Source organism: Notothenia coriiceps, unplaced genomic scaffold (genome assembly GCF_000735185.1).
Source record: "Notothenia coriiceps isolate Sejong01 unplaced genomic scaffold, NC01 NC01_scaffold00031961, whole genome shotgun sequence".
NCBI classification, from domain to species: domain Eukaryota; kingdom Metazoa; phylum Chordata; class Actinopteri; order Perciformes; family Nototheniidae; genus Notothenia; species Notothenia coriiceps.
Window position 1 is genome coordinate 20,507 of NW_011364662.1, and position 20,833 is coordinate 41,339.

General features: G+C 39.4%; 1 long non-coding RNA gene across 1 annotated transcript; it reads left to right on the forward strand.

Annotated features, from left to right (window-relative positions):
* Positions 1-501: 501 nt before the first annotated feature.
* Positions 502-20,471, forward strand: LOC104960567 (uncharacterized). Its single transcript, XR_800002.1, has 3 exons — positions 502-734; positions 14,585-14,738; positions 20,438-20,471. It is a non-coding gene; the product is annotated as an uncharacterized lncRNA (long non-coding RNA).
* Positions 20,472-20,833: the final 362 nt, after the last annotated feature.

A 20,833-nucleotide genomic window follows, 5' to 3' on the forward strand; every position in this document is an offset into this window, starting at 1 on the left:
TTTATTCAGCAGATATTATGAGTGACTTAATTTAATTATTGTAACAAACTGATTTGCATTTACAAATATTTATTTTCCTTTCATTTTTCTTTTTCTTATTACATAATGCATGCACAGACACATACATCATTCATCCCCTTAACTGCAACCTCGCAAATCAACTCAATGTCATTCATAATTTGACCCCAACCAAAGTATGTTCTCAAATCCACATTTCAGACAAATCCGGAAATCATATGTTACCAACCCTGAAATTAAGAAAAAGAAAAAAGTCTGCATCTGCAAACAATTTTCTCTGCTATTCTGTGGTCCTTTACACACACATAGTTACACACACAACCGCGCATGCATGCACATACAGGTGTCGCTTTCTTGTGTGATGAATCCGCAGATGCAGCCTCACCGCATTTGGCGCGCAGCAGCTGACGTCAGGAGCGGAGCGGAGTGAGGGGAGTTGAAATAGGGCAGAGCAGGAGAGCAGCGCTGAGAGGAAAAGCAGCCGGAGGAGCTGAAGGATGGCGAGCCGTTGCTGAGAGTTGGGACACGCTACCCGTCGCTTCAAACACAGCTGCTTCTGATACACCAGCCCGTAATTAATCTGAAGCCTTTAAACCCTGCCGAGAAAGGAGTGGAACTAAAAGTGCGCAGTTGTCTCTCGTCGCTGCGAGGGAGATCTCTGGCATATTTGCACGAATCTCCTTTCCTTTCTGCCCTCTTGCTTTGGAATACTACAGGTAAGGTGCAGGCTGTATTGCCTTATGCGGGATAGGGGCTCCACGGTCCTTTAAATACGTTTTAATGTATTTGACAAGTTTGGTTGTTCCGTGTGCGCAACGCTGTATCCGTCACTATATGCATTGGGACTGAGTGAATAGAACTGTAAAGAGGGTGGCAGTTGTGTGCTTTAATGTTGAATTAGTTTGTGAGTAGCTGAGGAAAAATGCATCAATAATAGAGAGCGAGCCCCACAATTTACAGGCAGAAAGATATGTGTGAGGTGCAGCCTCATAGCGCAGGGCGATGTCAATGACAGTCTGTGACAGTGTTTAACTACACTGCCTATTGTGTGGCGCAACACGGGATGTGATTAATCATTCAATATGACCAGATGCCAGCTTTTGGTAGCCTCATAAAGCCGTGCAGGGGCTATACCTGCTCGGAAACAACAGGATAGTGTTTGATGAATAGCTTAGGAGTCCTCTGCCCGGATGTGCCAGGGTTGCTCAAGCAGCAGAGGGGCTGAGATGATAACATAGTGAGACACGCACATCCCTCGCCGGGCTCTCGGCATGAAATCCAGGTCCCAACAACCCCCCTCCTCACCCGGTCCTCCTGCCTCTTTTGGCTGGCAAGACTTCATCTTTTAACGATCAGTGTGTTATAAAGCATACACCCCCTCATCTAGTCAACAGAAACTCTCAGGAATGTAAAGAAATTCCTAAACAAGACGAGATTTTCTTGTCTGATTGTGTTAAATGAGCTGGTTCAGCGCTCTCTCTTGGGAAAATCCTATCAGTGTCACCAGAGAGCTGGCACAGCAGCAGCAAAGCCTCCGTGACGGCCAGCGGAGTGGGAAATGAGGATTGGTCACCGCGCACGCTGCCGTGATACAGCGCATATTGCGCCGGGGCTCTCCATGGTGCTGAAAACGCTCCAGCCTCTTGCTGCCATACTCCACTCCTCACCTCCCCGGCCAGCCCAGCCTATCGTTCCTTGGTTTGTTGAATTACCTCTCCACCTGGAACCAGATATGTGGCTAACATCCAGCAACACAATTAGGGCCATTCAACAGTGTGCTATCTGCGAACAACTGCTTGTAATTCCTAGCTTTCAGCTTTTGTGAGAGCCAGCAACCCCTTTAACTCTCAACTCAGGCACACACAAACACACATAGCAGACACACATCCGAGCAAAGGGAGAGCTCTGGATCAATGTCTTGCCCTTGCTCCTGAATGAGAATATTAATGGCAGCTGTTCTCAGTTGGACCTGCAGTTTGCACCAACATAAAACCTCAAGGGGTTTACCTGGTCATTCATTGCAGCGGAAATAAACCGGCAAGCCATCACATGTGACAAATGATCACCGGAGGAAAAAGTGACAGTCTGTGTTCATGGAGTAAATCAACAGTTTGATTTATTATGTTTTTCAGAGCAAAGAATCCACTGCTAATCACCACTGAGGTTACTCAACTTCAATTAAAGGATGATTAAACAATGGATAAGAGCCTTACATTAGCACATAACCCAATATTTGAACTACATTAAGTCCATTTTCCAGGTTTGTGACTTCTGCAGGTTTTTTTCTTTTTAGTCACATCATGTCCCGAACCCTGTCCCATCAATTCTGCAGCCCACCCTGGGGTCACAGTCAGCGGGTTGATAAAATAATGATGTGGCCCAGAAAAGTGACTCAGTCGGGCTTATTACAGTCCGCAATCTGGTGTGTAACTTATTAGCTGTCTCACAGAGAGCCATTACAACGCGGTGTCCAGCAGATTATGGCTGCGTGTTGTGCTTCAGAGACAGCCTAATAGTGGGATGACTCACACACTTAAAGATTGACGCTGAAGACACACAAGAGCCACATTGGAGTATGCACACACACACACACACACACACACACACACACACACACACACACACAGATAAATACACACAAGAAAACCTACACTTTAATTTGTTTTACTTCCCCTCGCTTAGCATTTAAAGGGCTAGAAACGACTTGCAGCATACGTGAATTGATGCATGTGTGCAGTATGTCATGCATGTTGGTTGGATAAAGCTACATATTTCAAGAATAGCAGTAAAGGTCGGATCTTCCGAGGTTCTACACGCTTCCACAGATCTTGCATGTGAGGATATTCTTAGTGCATCAGTCTATTTAGCTATGCCTTCTGGCTAGATTTAGACATATTAACATAAGCAAGTAATTGTTTTGACAGAGTGACTGGCTAAATACAATCTGACGTGAGCTTTCTCTAGATAAGAAACTGTTAACTTTGTCAGTACTCAATTTGTTGTTCAGATTGGATGACTGGATTTCGAGTTTCTAGACTTTTTTGTCGGAGTTGAAAAATAATGTATGCACATACAAATTAACAGTATCCCCTGGCTTGTTTTGAAATCAATGTGATAACATGATGAGTGTGTTAATGTATTGATCCCAGCTGGTGAAAGGTCAGAGGTCAGACTCAGTGTCATGCTCCAGGACATTTTAGGTGATTGAGGGCTTTCTACCATAGAAAAACAAGTTGTACTGGAAAAAGCATACTCTCTATGCCCACTTGACTTCCCACATGCTTCTTCTTTCTTTCTGCAGTACTCGGGACTGTTTTTAAGTTGTTTCGTATTTTAAAATATGTTCCTGAAGTTTGGCAAATGTCTAGCGTTTAGGTCACTGTTAAGGTTAAGGAGAATAAATAGGCTGCGGGACAGAGTAGCATTTTGATCATTCTTACTCCTGTTCTGCGTTTCATAGCAAGTAGTGGCCGGAGAAGAAAAATCCTTTCTTGCCCAAGTTTGATGCCAATCTTTTCTGTGAACATACAGGCCAGATGGCAAAGCGTACAGGGCTTGCTACTAAACATATGAAATGTAACTAAGGCTAGAAATATTCAGAACACATGCATATTTACCATGGTAGATATTTGGAATTTCAAACATTTATGCTTCAAAGGTTTTTTCTTTTTTCTTCTATACACAGAGTACGCTATAGACAAAAAATATAAATTCAAGGTAGATTTTGCATGCTTTATGCAATCCACATATAAAGGGCCATGGATGACAAGTCCATATAAGATTGAAGAAGAATAAATTAAATGTTTCAATTATAATGCCCCTCTCATGAACAGTTGAAATGCCTGGCATCACAGCGCCTGAACCCCATGCAGAGCTTGTCTAATCAGGAGCAGGATTTATTTCCACACAACAAAGCCACCCCCTCGGGTAAACCAAACCCACTTCCTCCCCTTTTTTTCCTTCTTTACGCTTTGTGACTTTGATTTGTTTAGCTTTGCAAGTGTTCCAAAGAAGTATAACGAGCCATACTCCAAAACAAAGGAAAAAACGCATTACAGATGTTGAGTCGCACTCTTCTGAGCTGGCGCTTTCGCCATACGCTCACATCCTGATCACAAGATTAGTTTTAAATTGAACTGATGAAACTCTTACTCGTGGGTTAAGCTGGTCCACACTGGCACTCACACACACTCATGGCCAGGGAAGTATTACATGATTAACATGAGGCATCTGACAATGAGGAGCACTTAATATAAATGAGACTGAAACTCAGGGGCACCAGTTACTCGCACCATTACATTCTGTATCCTTTTTTAATCCAGAGACATATGGCCGTGCCCGTCAGATCACCCGAGGAGTGCTTTGTACTCCCTGCAGAGAGCAGAGTCACAAAATGTGGGCAACACGGTTCACTTGAAATTCCGATCACTAATGTTGAACTTCTAGAAATGACCTTTACCACCGCATCCCATATGAACACAGCAGCTGAGCTCAGAGCATCAGCAGCGCAGCTCTGAGCAAAGAGTGCTCGCTGCATCCTCTGCCTGAATGGAGGAAACTGACGAAAGAGTCGGTCGAGAGGGAGAAACGAGCTGGAGGTTACAGAAAGGTCACCAGAAAAGATTGTTTTTTTCGGCAGCAAAGTCTGTCTGCCATCTGCCTATCCCCCACTGTACTTATTTGAACTTTATAGAAGTGATTTTGCTTTCAGTTGTGACGTAAAAGTGGTGTGACTCAACACAAATGTTACTGCAATCATTTCAACATGTCTTATGCCTCCTGTTTAATGAATACATATCAGTGCGACTGTGAGGTTGAGTAATCAACACGATCAGCTTCTTTTGTTAAGATAATGGTTGGTTGCAAAGGCAAAATGATGAGAGGAAATAGCTTCGAGATGCAGTGAATACAGGACAATTATATTTAGAAAGTTTGTTTTGAAGTTCTCTGTAGAAAGTGTTGAAAAGCTCTAAGAATTCAAGGCGCTTATTATTTTTCTCATACTGCTCCCAAGGTCAAACATGAACTTGTGCCATGTGTTTAACTTGATATTTTAAACAGTATCTAAAGAAGGACGGTCATATTTTCACTGCCAAATACATCTTGGTGGTACAGTATATGACTGTTTGGCCTTATTTGCCACCTTTCATTTTGTCTGAAATGATCAGATCTTTGAGCAACATAACACTTACAACATCTATTTAAGATACACCGTTCCACTCTGTTAGATTTGGTAGGAAACCTCATATCACAAAACAGAGACATGACCCTGTTCTTTCACCGCAAACTGAGAAAGTTCTGCCCAATTATATAACAAGTAAAGGTTTTGAAGCCTTCTTTTAAAGTTCCCCTTGGATTTACTAATTTGGCTTTATCCCTTGAAACCAGCTTTCCTGATATTTTGACTTTAAAAAAGTTGGATTTATGATTTGATTTGAAACTTGCGCTGAAGTAGGACACACATGACAACCACCAGCGCGGAGTGTTACAGCCTGTCAAAGTACTAAACTCATCACCAAACAAACCCCTCCGTGAACCTTAATATATAACTATCTTGCAACAAAGTCTAAATAGTATTGGCAAAAAAAATACATATTTATAACTTTGAATCTGTAGAGACTAAGTGTGGGTTTCTCATTCACCTGACTATAGTTGGCGCTATCTTGATTGATGATGATTACAAACCACATTGTTCCTCTGAAAAGCCATTTATGCTTAAAAGGGTGTTTTTTCGATTTGTCGCAAATACAGACATCCTTCATGTTGTTTTCAAACACTATGCCACCGCTCTATAATTAGCAATCCGCAGTCCTGTTAGCCAGGCAGACCGCCCTGTTCTGGCACTGCAGATCATCCTGATACTTTCTTTGCTCTTGCAGCCATATCATACAGCCGGCGGGGGGATTTCTGGATTTAACAAGTCGCTTGCTGTTTGTGTGTCTTTCCACCCCACCTGACAAGCAGGATGTGGGTTTTTAACACCCTTTGGGCTGCCTATCTGGTCACAGGCACTTGTCAGAGAAAAAGCCAAAAGTCAATATCAGTGTTGAGGAAGAAAGGTAAAGAGAGAGAGGGGGGGTTAGTAGAGTATGACACAGAAAGGAGGAGCCTCTTACTCTTCCTCTCACTGCTTTCGAGATGGGGTCTTATTACTACCTCACAGCCTGAAGCCCTGTCTCTGCTCCAGAGACACAAAGTGGCAAAGAGAGAGTCTCAGTTAGTCATTACTTCTGAGGTAAAGCAGTAGAAGCCAAGCCTGATAAGGATATTTGGTCTTGCTAAACCCCCATAACCTGCCTTGTGTTGTTTCTGTATTTGCTGTGTCTTTTCTTGGAGGCTGACTCGTTGTTTTATCTCTCTTACAAGAACATAATATGAAACATTCCGTTTTTTTAACTGAACAGCCATGACATTCATTCCTCTATCACTGCTACCATATGTTTTTTGTGGCATATTTTAATTGCTTTAATGATGCCCTTGTTGTTTCTCACATTACTTGCACTGCTTGATTGCTTCTGGCTTCTGCCTTATGTTAGAGTTGTATTGTGTTTACAAATTGCTATACTTTTCTTCCTTTTTCTCTCAAATGTAGTTATTGATTCTCAACAAATGCCCTGCATACTGTTTAAATGAAAGAACTTTAATTAGTTTAGTTTTGCACATTGCATCTTCATTACTACAAATCAGAAATGCTTTAGTTCACAGCTAACCATTTAACGTTTAAAGGTGTTTTGTTTGCCATTCCAGGTAGCCATTGGTTTCCATTATTCTTTGATATGGTACACACAGTAGAAATTGGCAGACACTTGAAACTTTCTTAAAGGGTTGTGAAATCAATATTTTCCTTATTTGTCAGAAAATCCCATGAAAAGACCGAAACCACTAATGAATTGATCTAATAACAAATATTGTTTGTATATCCAAGCGCCTGTATAGCTTACTCCTCTCTGCCTTAGACCACCATTGATGTCCAAAAAGTATTAAAACGCCAATGAGCCGCACCGTAACACTGAGTGACTTTATCCCTCATTACTATAATCATGGCAATGTACATGGTAATGAAGGATAGTGTCACTCATGATTATGTTAACTATATTTCATTTGGATTCAATTCCAAATACACCATCCTGCTGCGGAAATACTCAATAGAGCACAACATCACCGGCTGAAAGTGTCCCCGAACAAATTGACTGTCTAGCTGCTGCAGGAATAGATTTAGTTTATAAATGTATGACAATTGTGACAGAGGACCGATAAGAGACAAACAAACTAACCATAGTTTTTGGTCTTGTAATGGTATTTATTGCATATTGCCTGTCTATGTTTTTACAATCAATCTCTTTGGACACATTTTAAGCGCCTGCTAATTGATTTTCATATCAGCAATGAGCAAAAACCCATGGTTGCCTGGAACAATGTTAAAAAGGAAAGACATCAGCAAAATGTAGGATGTAAAACCATGGTTCAAAGGACTAAAAGACACTTAAAAGGAAACTGCAATTTGTTGAAAAATAACTCATTACAAGGGACACATTTCACAATTCATATTATCTGGTCAATTGATGATAAGTGACAGAGGTAAAACACTGGTTTGGTCCTATTATAAACCTTATAGCCAGTTTTGGAAATTGAATTGCTGGAAATGAACTCGTCTGGATATTCCCTTTAGTTCCAACTGCTCACAGTCATCATTAATTGGGTCTTAACCATTTGTAATTAGTTCAACATTTTCTGAACAAAATCCTTTTAATTGAGAGCTGCCTGGATCTTGGCTGATAAGGCCTGTGAGCTTTTAACCAGTGAGATGTCAACACCGTCTCCTTTCCAAGGGGCAATGCTTATGAGCCTTTTACACTGCAGTGAATGACGGTTCATAACCTTATCTTTCCGGGCTACTGTGCTATATCAATTCTCTTTGGGAAACACCACTCCAGAGCGTCCTGAGATTTCTCACATAACTTGTCATAAAAAAAAATAATAAAAGGAGGAAAACGCTGAAAGGATGTGTATCCTCTTCACCTGGAGTGTCTGGGAGATAACTAGGGTTAGAGCTTCTGATCCTGATGCCTGTCTGACAGACAGATTGACACCTCTGGTCTCTTCCATATCTTCCCCAACCACACAGGAACAAGAATAAATGAAAAGTAGACGAACGAATCGCTGCCGCACGCAAAGTGTCTCAGAAAACATTTTGGGCGAAGGCGATCCCCTTGGTGGCTCTATTTCCTGCTACATAGACATGTGTCTGAGGAAGAGGCCGTTTGAAACCTGAGTGCAGGCAGATAGGTCGCAGCCACAGGATGATAGCAGAGATTTAACTGAAGAGGAGCATGAGTTGGAGGCAGCACTCAGAGTAAAAACTAGAGAGGTTTGTTCCAAATTGAGGCATGCACCATGTAGGGAAAAAGTGACACCTGCTTCACAGAATGATTGAGGGCAAATCTTAGCTTCTAATTTTAAACATTAGCAGGTTAACCAAGCTGACAAAACACATTACTCTTCCACACAGAGTTCTTCTCATGATTATTGGAGGAATATTTTCTAAAAATACATAGATGTCAGTTGCTCAATAGAATGCTTCATATGCAAAGTATTTTAGTTCAAAGAGTGAACTGCATACATTACGGTTTCAGCAGGTGGTGTTCAATGTTCGCAGATGGTTTTTTTTTCTGCTCATTCCGACTTACTTTGTAATATTTTTAAATGCTCAGCAACTTGCAGAGTGGAAGCATGCTGAGTGGGGACTGACTGTCGTACTGGAACTGCGCGTGTCATTTGTAACTGTGACAGCAAACGTAGCTGGAGCACAGAGCTGGAAAGAGAGCAGGAAAGAGAGCTAAACCTGTTCCACAATCACTTGAATTTCTCTCAGAGGTCAGGTGGAGGCAGTCTGATACTGTGACAAAGAGAAACAGTATGCAGAGATCATTTATATGCCAATTTGTATAGACTCGGCTTCATTACAATACTTTTAGTCTCATTTAGTTCCATTTGAGTTAAATCATATCTATTCAAAGTTTAAAATGATACTGTATAACTAAATATGGTCTGAGACCTTCTTATCTAAGTTTTGACAACATAGTGTTTTGACATCTTTAAATGACTTAAAGGTGGGGTAGGTACGTTTGAGAAACCGGAATGGAATGCTCTTAACGTCCCGATAAGAATGAATATCTTAAGTGCTTTGACAAAAAATATCATCTGTGGAAGCCGTAGTACTGTAAAAAGCACGACCAATCGTTTTAGCCGGGCCGGCTAAAATAACTGGATGGCCTACCTGCCTGTCAGCCTTCCATCTGTGCACAAACTTATCTCGTGCCCTCATTGGTCATGTGCGCGTTCGTGTGTGTTGGAGGAGGGGCTCTGTAAGGAAGTAGCAGATTTGTTCCGGCTGTGTATTTTCAAATTCTAGCGCACTCGAGCTGGTTTCTCCAAAATTACCTACCCCACCTTTAAAGAGGACTGTATGCATGCTAACATTTGTATGACATTTGTCTCGCATTTGTTATAAATCAATGCAAAAACATAGAACATAGAGGTGCACAAATTGTAGGTGGTGGTACGTTTATGCCATCATCATTGTGACAGGAAAATACTAATAACAAAATATTTAAACATTTTGTTTTCTGTTTGTTAACATTTTTCTTTAGCATAAGATTATCATATCATGTATGTTTTAACTAACACTGTTAACAAAAGAAATAAGTGTGCTGATTGCTTGGATCAGTTTATGAAAAGATAAGTTGAAAATACACCCTAGTCAAACATTGAAAATAGTAAAGAATTCTTTCCACAAAAGAAACCGGAAACATTAGTCAACATCACTGCAGGGGAACATTATGTTCTCTAGGATCCATACATGATATTGCCAACACATATCACCATTATCCACAGCCTGACAGTTTGTTTGTTCTCTTTAGAGCAGAGCCAGATGTTTTGTACTTTTTCACACAGAGGAAGAAAGGGCTTTTGTGTTGTCTGTGTTAGAAGTTATAGAAATTGTCACATAATCACGCACTTATCATTTTCTACCAAAAGCCAGACTTACTCCCCCAGGCTCAGGGTCAACATTTGTTCCAGTTTAGTCTAGATGTGTCTAATCATACTTTGATAGGAGCCTCACATTTTAGTTCACCATATCTCGTGTTTACTGTATAGTCAAATTAAAATAAGTTGTTTTTTAGCCAAGTACTTCAATTTTTGAAGTGAGAAAACTTCCAGATGAAGAAGTTTTGACTGTGGCAAAGAAAAGTGGGGTGAGGCTATACATTCGTTTATTATTGTGTAAGCATAGTACAATGTAATCATTAAACAATTTAAAAGAATAGTGAGATAACATTTTTTTTTTTACTGGTGTATTGTTTGGTCAATAACTTAACACAAAGTAACTTTGAGCTGTTAGAAAAACATAGATAAGGTATTTCTCTTGTTTAAATGCAGAATACCAACTTAAATCTAAAGTCAACTCATATACTCATGTTAGCCTCTTGAATAGTCTCTCACACATTACGATTCATTTAGAAATATTGAAAGGAAACTCAATCATGATGAAACCTATTTCAAACGTTAATCATTCAAATGCTCTCATGCAGGTCTGAGACATTTCACATCTTTAACAATCCCATATCTTCATGAGACCAGACTCCTGCTAGGAGGAATGATCATGTCAATGTTTCTGTGTTTGTGTGTGTGTCTCCATGTGCCTATCCATGCATTCATTAAGAAACCTTTGCAGTCATTCAAAATTAAACAGTGGGTGAAAATGAATATTTTACCTCGACCTAGAAACAAGTCTGAATGTCGCTGATGCGTCTGAAAGGCTAGTGAGATGTCACCTTGCTCCAAATGCCTCATCTTAAAACGTGATGGTGAGCAGATGGTGCTTTACTGAACCCGAGCGCTGCACATTTCAGGCATTAAGCTGACTTCTTCCTTTAGTTCCATTACGTTTAAAGATATAGAATAGATCTTCAATTCCTGCAACCCAAACAACCAATGAAAGTCAAAATGTGGCACGGTCTACAAGTTATCATTTGTTATTCCCTATTGGACACAACAAGTCTGTCTTAATGCAATACTCACATTATACAGTATGTATATCAAGTCAGTCCCTCACAATTCTGTACGTCATGTTCATTTCCTCCTGTTTTGTATTCTTCCCTTTTGTTTCTTCTCACTTTTTCATGTTTAAACCTTTTATTACAAGCTTGTGATTCATTTCATTAAGTGGCTCAGGTTATAATTTAAAAAGCACTCTCCACTTTACCTGCAAGACATATAAAGAAAATGAAATTAACTTCCAGAAAGTAAGCGACTGGAAGCAGCTGCAGGTCGCTCAGCAGGACTCTTCAGTGCCCGACAGTACTTTTGTGCCCTTTAAATATGAAGTTCTGAAAGAAGGAAACATGAAAAAGTGGAGATAGGGCTTGAAAGTAGTTTGGATGTGAATAGATTATATTTAATGTTTTGGCATATTGAGTCTTTTTGTAATACAAGTACATTGAAACAGTCTGATCTGACTAAAGCTGCCAAAAGGGACACTCTGTCTCTTTAAGCTTTTTAATATGCCGGTCGAATAATGGCTTCCTCTTAGACTTTCTCCCTCCTGATGAATTTCTAAATGGACCATTCAATCCACACCCCCAAGGCTCTGTGTGTGTGTTTGTGTGTGTACAAATGAACAAAGTGTGTTGAGCTGTGTGTAGGCCAACGCCAGGAGGCCAGGCCACACATTAAGACAGTGACTGGCAGATTCTCATTTCGTGTTTAATTTAACAAGAGAGATCTTTCATCTGTGAGGGTCCTTAGCCTCCGGCTAGCTAGCTGAAGGATGTTGGTGGTTCCTTGCAGAATGATGTAAACACTCACAGGACTTTATTTCCTATGGTTAGCAGTGGTGCAAAGAAGATATAGCTACATATTATAATAATGGTGATTTCTAGGGGAATTTTAACATCCATGATGTTTTAGACAAATATTGTTTTACAGCACTTATTTGACACTTCTCATTATTTTGCAGATTATAATTTCAGAAACATACTTAATTCATTCTTGTCCAATTGGTAGCTCTATGTGTAACAAGAAAACTTTTACTTACGAGTCCACTTTTTTTCGCTGAGCTTTCAAACACATCTCAAAGTTTGACATCTAGGCCAGCTTCAGTTTTCTCAAAAGGACTGCGAGAGAAAGTTGTAAAAATGAGAGTAAATGGACTGTAGGAGTTGGGTCATACATACTCTAATAATCAATATACAAATGATCACACATAATGATACTCATAACGACAGGGGCAATTCTTCCTGCATCCACTTTCTCGTATTTTGGATCAATGTCGGTTTTCTTGCTCAAGTCTATGCTTTTATTAAGCTCATTTACAGATGCAGCCAGAGGTTTTCAATAAAAAAGCTCTTATGAAAAAGGAGGTGACTAGCCGTTGAAAATAGTGGAGCGCATTGATTATATGATAAATGATGATACATGATGATATGATATGAATGGGAATCTATCTTCTACTCTCATTCTATTTCTAGGTTTTTTACATTGTGATATTGTAAAGAAAAAGATGATTTTCTCTTTGACAAATACTGTTCATTACAGCTGCAAAATGTCTCATCTTATCAGTGTATTAATATGATGATATATTTCAAGATATGTGTTTATTTCTTTATTGCAAAATGCAAAAATGGATATGTAAAGCAGAACACACATTTGCAGCCAGCAGGACGAGGGCACCTACAGGTCAAGGTGAATCACAACACCCTTCCAATATTAAATATTCTAGTGAGGAGATGCTGCGGACACATAACACCACAAGCTCCTGCGCTGTTTGAGCTGCATCACATGTTTGTGTGCCCTTCTTTCAGTTCAATTGCACACTTTATGGCCCCCTAAGGGAAATTTGTTTTCAGACTGGCGATGCTGTAAAATACAAAATAAAATCCCATAATAAAGTTTAAGACCACGATAAAAACAATAAACACATTACTTGAAAGTGCAAAAACACACATAACAAACTGCTGTGTCACATAATGACCTGCATCAGCTGATTAGACACAACAGAAGTTTGTGCTTTGATGGAGTCCAATAAATATTTCTTATCAAGTCTTTTCTGAAAGATGTAAGACATTACAGAGGGTGGACAGGATACAAAACAAACCAGTGCAATGCAGCATAAATCAAGGACAATATCCCTGCAATAAATAATGTTTGGGAAAGCAGATATGATTTCATTATTTGTTGCTACTCTACTATTTAATGTGTCTGTAGTTTGCGGTCTTGGTGTATTGGGTTGCGCTTTAATGAGAGGTTGTCATATTATTATTACTTTATTCCCTTGTGAACATGATTTAGTGATCTTGTTCCAGCTGAAATGAATAGCTGTCTGGTTTATCCACCCTTGAGCTTATGGGTCCTCCAGAGTAGCACCATTAAACACATTTTAACATTTAATCGTTAAATGCATGCTTGCCATTTTCAATATTATTCACCATAGGAACAAGGCATTACCTGATAATAATAATGATGTTTCACTGCAGCTTTTATTCAGGTGCTTTTATCAGAACAGTTGGGATGTATGTATTATTTCTGAAGATTTGAATGTGATTTGTGTGTGTGTGTGTGTGTGTGTGTCAGGGTCTCTGTGTCACAGCAGGGAAATTGATCTGCTGAATTCATACCCACTCCCCGAATTGTGACTTCAGAGGGTTCTTTGTTGACATCAAAAGATGTTCTGTGTCCTTTGTAATACAGATAATTATCTATATCAGTGTGGGCTTTGATGCTCACATAGCCGTATTATGCTGTGTGTTCATGTGCTTGTGTGTGCTCAGTTTGTGTGAGTGTACAATATGTTATCCATTGTGTGTAACCGTGTGTGAATGAACATAATATCGGGTGTAGAAAATACAGAGCTGTATATCACAGGATTTCAAAGAAGACTTGGAAAATGACACAATATCAGTAACAGATGCTATTCACACAGCTTTATTGAGTTATTGGTATTATATGTTAGCCTGTAAATATTTGCCTTCTTTATGGCATAACATATTTTCTTTCGTCATGTCTTGCCTGGAAATATCGACTGATTCAAGATGCTTTTAACTCTGAAATGTGTTCTCCTCTGTCTCACTTACCCTGCAGACATTCATGCAACATTTGTATCTATTTTATTGCACGTAAAAAAGATAAGATCACATACACTACTAAGCACGAGTTGATTTGAAAGTGAGTTTGAATCATCAGTCTTTATTATCTCCCATGAAAACACAATGATGCTCATTTTGCCTGCTTGAAAACAAGGTGTTAAACCCACAATTATATCACCAGCCATTCATTAATTTGCATACAAATAGTTTAAGGAAAGAATAAAATCACACATCAGACACATCTTTAAAATGGTTTATTCACTAAATTAACCAATACACATTTTATATTGATAACAGAACATAAATACGATGATGTGTTATGAATACGAAAATGACTTATCACTTGTTTTATCAATATGCATTATTTACCACATAATTGAGTCTAAATGTTGTGTGCCTTGTTTTTTTACTTTTCCATACAGGTAAGCACTCATGGGTAGCCTGTGTGTTTGGGCTGTGGCCGCTCTGCTGGGCACCTCAGGGTGCTGGCTGGCTGAAGGGCTCAAGACCAGCAGGAGAGGCAGCGTTCATTCAGCTGCAATGCCACGTAGCTCCTCCCAGGAACCAGACCCCATGGTAAATATCCTGTCCAAACTCACAGACACACACGCACGCACACACATTAAACTGCTACCGAACAAGGACATCACCTTCACTCTCTATCAAGCTAGAGAAACACTTTACAGAGATATCAATCAATCATATCAACCATAAGGCAAATCAGAGTGGTGAGGAAAATGAAGTGAAGCAGTCGAACTAAACTCATTTGTTGCTCAATTTTGCAGCTAAAGGTTAGCAGGTTGGTGCCTGTTTTTAATGTGAACTTTGTTGTACTTTTGTTAATTATTACAACAACAAGCAAGTAGCTTTCCTTCAACTTCTTGTTTTGTGTATTTCCTTTTTAAAACCCAGCTTTGTTTGTTTATCGTTACGCAACAGCTAAAGGATAATTGCCTAAACACTCTTGAGCTTGCCTGGTTGCATTTATCCTGATTGCACACTAGAGACTCCCAGGCTAAAGAGAGGGAAAAAACGACTTGCCCTTTGAGCAAGCAGGTCCTTGCCAACAAGAATTAAGCCTTAAACAAATGTTCTCTGCATAAGAGACACATAAAACCCTAACAGGTTGTCAGAAAGAAATACGCACAGACAGACACACACAGGACCATAGAGCCTGCGGTCGTCCTAGTTCTTCGTGAAATGAAGCATGTACACTCCCTGGTTTGTTCTAAGTCTGGGTCTTGGGTTTTGCCAAGTTGGCAGCAGGAAGGGGAATGCAATTTGCCCTGGTGGTTGTGTCCCTTGAATTCCCTTGACTAAAAAAAACAGAAATTCTCAGGCATTCCTCCCTCTGTCTATCTGGCCAGAATTGAAACTTAAAAAGCTCTCAATTGGCACCAGCAATTAAAGTCGACCCTGGGGAGAATCTTCCAAATGTGTGCCTTCACATGATTATGCAGGATGCATTCTTAAAGCCTTTAGTGATGTGTAGGTTATGCCAGATTTTCATTTTCTTTATATATACCCCAACCCTGAAAAAAGCCCCATAGAAAACATGAAGACAGAGGGACAATAAGACATCTTAGCAGTGTAACAGAGTGTGAAATAAAGAAAAAAGTCCAGATGAAAGCCTTTGATTTTTACGCTTGTCAGCTTCCTGGATACCTTCAGAGAAACCAAGATCTCTGTAATGTGCTATTCATACTGTATTGGTGTCAGCTTTGATACAATTAGGACTTAGATTGAAAGACACAGTTTAATGTTGACTATTTGCAATAATTCATCTCTTTTTTCAACTAAACAGTGCAGAAAAAATACCAAATGCTTCATCTGACCACTTTCTTAACGTGTCACTGTGACGGGGCAGTAGCTGTTGGTTCAGGATTCTTATAGTGGTAATGATAAATCTTGCAGCATTCTGAACGCAACACTGATGAACACATAGGGCTTTTTATAGACTGCTTATTTGACGGTAAGATTGTAATTTGGCTCGGGAGTGGTCCATATGAAGCAGGAAAATAGTGGAGCAGTAAATTGGTTTTGCTGTTACGCAGAAAAAGGCGGAAATGTGTTCAGTGGATGAAGGGTTTAGGAGTAATAGGTTTATGGATTGAATGAATCAAGAATAAATGCAGGAACATTGAAAAAGGAAAATAATGAAGAAAGTATTCTCTCCATGAACGCATGTTTTTCTGTTATGTTTTTATTTCCAGTAGTGGGGCTACCCCCTACTACATTTACATTTTGATTATGACTTGTACATAGCTTTAGTTTTTGTTGTGGTCCCATAGGGTGTTTTCAAGTCTCTTGAGAGCTTGTACTCAAAGCTGAAGAAAATATGAAGAATAATACTCCTTTCTCTTCTTTAATTATTGTGTGGTAGGGACACCTTCTTTTCTCAGCACAACCCTCTGGCCCGTTTCAGAACATGTTTTATTTTACTGAGTTAAAGTGTATACTATGGGTTTAACACAGCTAGAAGCCATTCAAATAACGTGTGCATACTAGCTAAGGGAGTACAACATGTGATGTTTGAATATTCTTAAATTAAGTGAAATATAAGTGTTGAATCCTCAAATAAGAAACAAAAACAATGAAAAACGGTGTAAAGTACTTCTTGTTTTTTTTTAAACGTGCCACTGTAAATGTACCAAACACTAAAGAGACATTTGTATAGGCATTGAACTTCCATCATTTTTGATAGAAATGTAAACAGCAATGAAAAGAACATATATTCCATTTTTTTTTTTTTTTCTTCAAGCAGAAATGTGGCCTGGTTGAACATTGATCGAAGAAGTGCTGTATCTTAGTAGCATATAAAAAGAGTAAGGTAGCGAAGCTGGGGACAATTTAAAATAAATGAAGATGTTTAGAGGAGAGATCGTGCCAGTGAACATTGCTGGAAATAATGTTCCCTTACCTTATTATTTGATGCAGGGAAATAGCTGGAATGTCTTGGGTTTTAATTATATTTTCAGATAAATCAAAGTTAAGCCTTTGAAGGTATTGCCACTCACATACAGTACATTGCCAACATTTTTCTTTCTTCTTTTGGCTCCTATTCGTTCAGCTCATTAAGTAGTTTGTTGGTGCACTGATGGATTACTCTAGATAAGAAAGCCGACATTTCTAAGTAACAGACATCGGGGAACACATATTATTGAATGTAGAAAGGCTGTTGTGAAAACACAGACACTGATGGACTCAGCTTTACTTTCCTGCTTCTCTAGCTGCCTTTTCATCCTAATCGGGTAGTATCTTATAAAGTTCAAATAATCAATAAGCGTCACATAACAATAACTTATGAAAAGCTACTGCTTATAAGTAGTAAAACTGAGAAAATACAGGCAGCTGATTTTAGCAGAGAGTTTTGATGTTGACTGGGATTAAAAACCAGAGAAACTAAGTGTAGACAAATAGACATATGGGTCCTTGAATGAAGAGGGCCTCTATTGCAGCGGGGGGAACACAAATATTGAAGCACACTTTGTACTAGACACAACTTGAACTGCCCTGCTGTCCAAATTGCATTCGTACAAAATGTCTGTCTCTGTGGCAGCAATGTCAGATTCTTGTTTTATGTGTGGGTTTATGGTTTCCAAGATGGAGGCATGTAGCACTAAGAGATTTGTTTGTTCACATTTTTCTAGAGGCTATAAACATCTTTTTGAATGTGTATTCTTTTCTATCTCTATTGATTGCTCCCCCAGAAACGAATAAAGTAGTCAAACTTGAAACAGGCCTTGACATCAATAACATTGAACCAACGTGACATTTAAGGTGTTTTTTAAGTATGTGAAACCAGATAGCTATACTGTAGGTCTGTCAACTCTTTCCAAGTTATTCCACAGCCAATACAAGTATCAGTTTCTGATGGCTGACATTTATGTTAAAAAATCGTTTAACAACACTTAATTACTGTAACATGCAATGTATAATGACATCCGTTTTCTCTACAAACAAATTTTAAAAACGACATCATGATATTAAAAAATCATGAAACACTTTTTTTGTTAGAGGCCATGGCATCTGGTGATCATACTTGGTCTTCCGTTTCCCTTTACGTGTTATGCATCCATTACATGTTTTCCTAATGTGCACATACTTGCTGCTTCAAGGTAACTAAACCCCCTTCAACCCTTTTTTCCACGTTAAAATGTCTCATGTCAGAGTAGCCTCAGATGCACTGAAAATAACAATGTATGACATGCTGGGAACATGTCGGAACTATGCCATAAGAGGCATAGGAAGGAGGAGGAAGCGTAATTCGAACAAAAACAGCCCCAGGCTCAAGAGGTTAGACGGTATACATTAAATCTCCTGTCTGGCTATTGTGCATCTTTCAGCATCCCTAATGTTATCATAATCTTATCCCATAATCCTAACTGCACTGGGCATTTATATTGTATGTAATAATACAGCCATCTAATCAGCCTCTATCACAAAGAGGGATTATGATAGAGAAACGCAGATCTCACCTAATTGAAACACAGTGGGTTTAATGATGGTGTTAAAGTTATTTATATGTATGTTGTGTAAATGCATTGAAGGAGAAACATATTATCTGCTTCCCAATCCTATGTTGAATGTATCTACTTTATCTTATCAACTGATGATGATTGTAGTTGCCTTTCATCATTAATATTTCAAATCATCTCAATCTGAATGTATAAAGGAAAAGGGCCCTGAATATTCATGGTAAAAATGATTCTTTTTAGAAAGAAGCACATAGCCTGTCTTTCACCTCTATGCTTGGTTTGATTCTCTAATCAATTGATCAAACAGCAGCTCTCCAGATGATGGAAGGCGTTGCTGATGAGCACACTCAATTGTATCCTGCCATCATGAGGAAGCACGTCTGCAATTAAGACGGACAGATGGCAGAAAGACAGAGGGAGAGAGATGTGGAGACAAAGGAGGAGGCAGTGACAGGAGGCACTAAAACTGCTGTGTTTTTCCTGAAGCTCTTAGTCTCCTGGGAAGCTGAAAGGGCCTTGCAGACTCACACATGTTTTATCACTGAGCCTCATTACCAGTGACATCCACACTGAGGGACAAGAATGCAAAATGTCAAAACACTTCAATTGCTGCCACATATTGGCTGCTCCAGGAGCTGTGTCGCATTAGAAGACCTGCTTTTGTGCTATTTTTAAACAGCATTTCAATCCTTCGTTTTGCCAGTTTGTGTTCAATTGCGTCTCAAGCTCAGATGCATGTATGCAGAGCGCTGTGCTGTAATAAGCACAAATAATCAGTAACTAACAAGCACACAATGCTGTGTTAGTGGGTAGGACATGGTGTTCAGGAACACACCTATTACATTATGTTGCCACCGCAACAACAAAAACCAAATCCAGACAAAATGTGGAAAATTGGTAAACATACCGTACCTTTTATATTGTCCACCCTCGTCCCAAGAGTTGTAACTTAATCATACTGTCTTTCTCCCTGACATATTTTGTTGCAATTACGGTTATGAGCATTGTGGTCTGTGGCTTCTGTCAGTTAGTCAGTTTTAATCTCTGCTGTGGCCCCAAAGTGACCGTACTGTCCGCACAAATGCATCAGTCGAGATAAAAGCTGTTTTTTATTGGCGTCCCTAGTCCGCAGCCATGCTTTTGCATAATTACAAGTGGCTGAAATCCCACAAATGAATCCATTTATTTCTTCAGATTTAATTAACAGCCAGTCATATTATCGTCACCAATATACAGTACAGTGTGGTGTCTCCCTATTAAATTCAGTGAATTAAGTCTGACCATCTTTGATATAGCAAATATGTTTTTGTTTAACTTTGATAATTGTGATATACAGTACCTCACTTGGATGTCATCCAATCACATCCACACAGCGTATTTGGAAAGACATGTATTAAGATAAATGTAAAGCTGCATGTCAATATCACAACCACAGCGAGGACTGACGAATGAAATCATCTTTGTGGTGTCAATTGTTTGACATCATGATTAAGATTCCAGCACAATATAGTGACAACTGCCATCGAGCAGCCTGTTGTTAAAGTGTATTTCCAATTAGGGTTGAATTGACTCCGTCATATATATTCTCTGTCACACCCTCTCTGTCTCTCTGTTCTTTAATTTTTCACACTCAATCTGTCTATTCACCTTTTGTTTCCCGTCGTCGTCTTTCTCTGAACCGAGAAAGGAGCAAAGGCACGGTAACGGATTTTGCGCGAAAATGCTGCAGAAATGGCTGTTTTTGTCTCACTCCTCGAACCTGTAATAACCACTTTTGTGTGTGCTCTCTGTTTGCAGGAGAAGGGGAAAGCAGACGGGAACATCGATCAATGTGAGTACACTTACTGTGTTCAAACCAAACAGCATTTTTCAAAATATACCATGTTGTGCTCCATGACAAAGTATTTGTTTCTTTGCTTTGTCTCTGCTGTTATTCCGGCATACACTTTTCTGATTTCTGGGAAATGCTGCTGGAAAATCATTCAAATCTAAACGGGTCTCATAAAACAGACCACAGAGCGTGTTATGGAGAAGACCTCTGATGATGATGATATAACAATGACAATTTGAAAAGATCCCACTTGCGTCACATTTATTACTGTATTCCCCTCAGTGGAAGCTTTTGAAAACATCTCAGATTTAAAACTATGAAAGAATCTCAGTTGTCATTTGATGCCAACAGATCCAACAAAT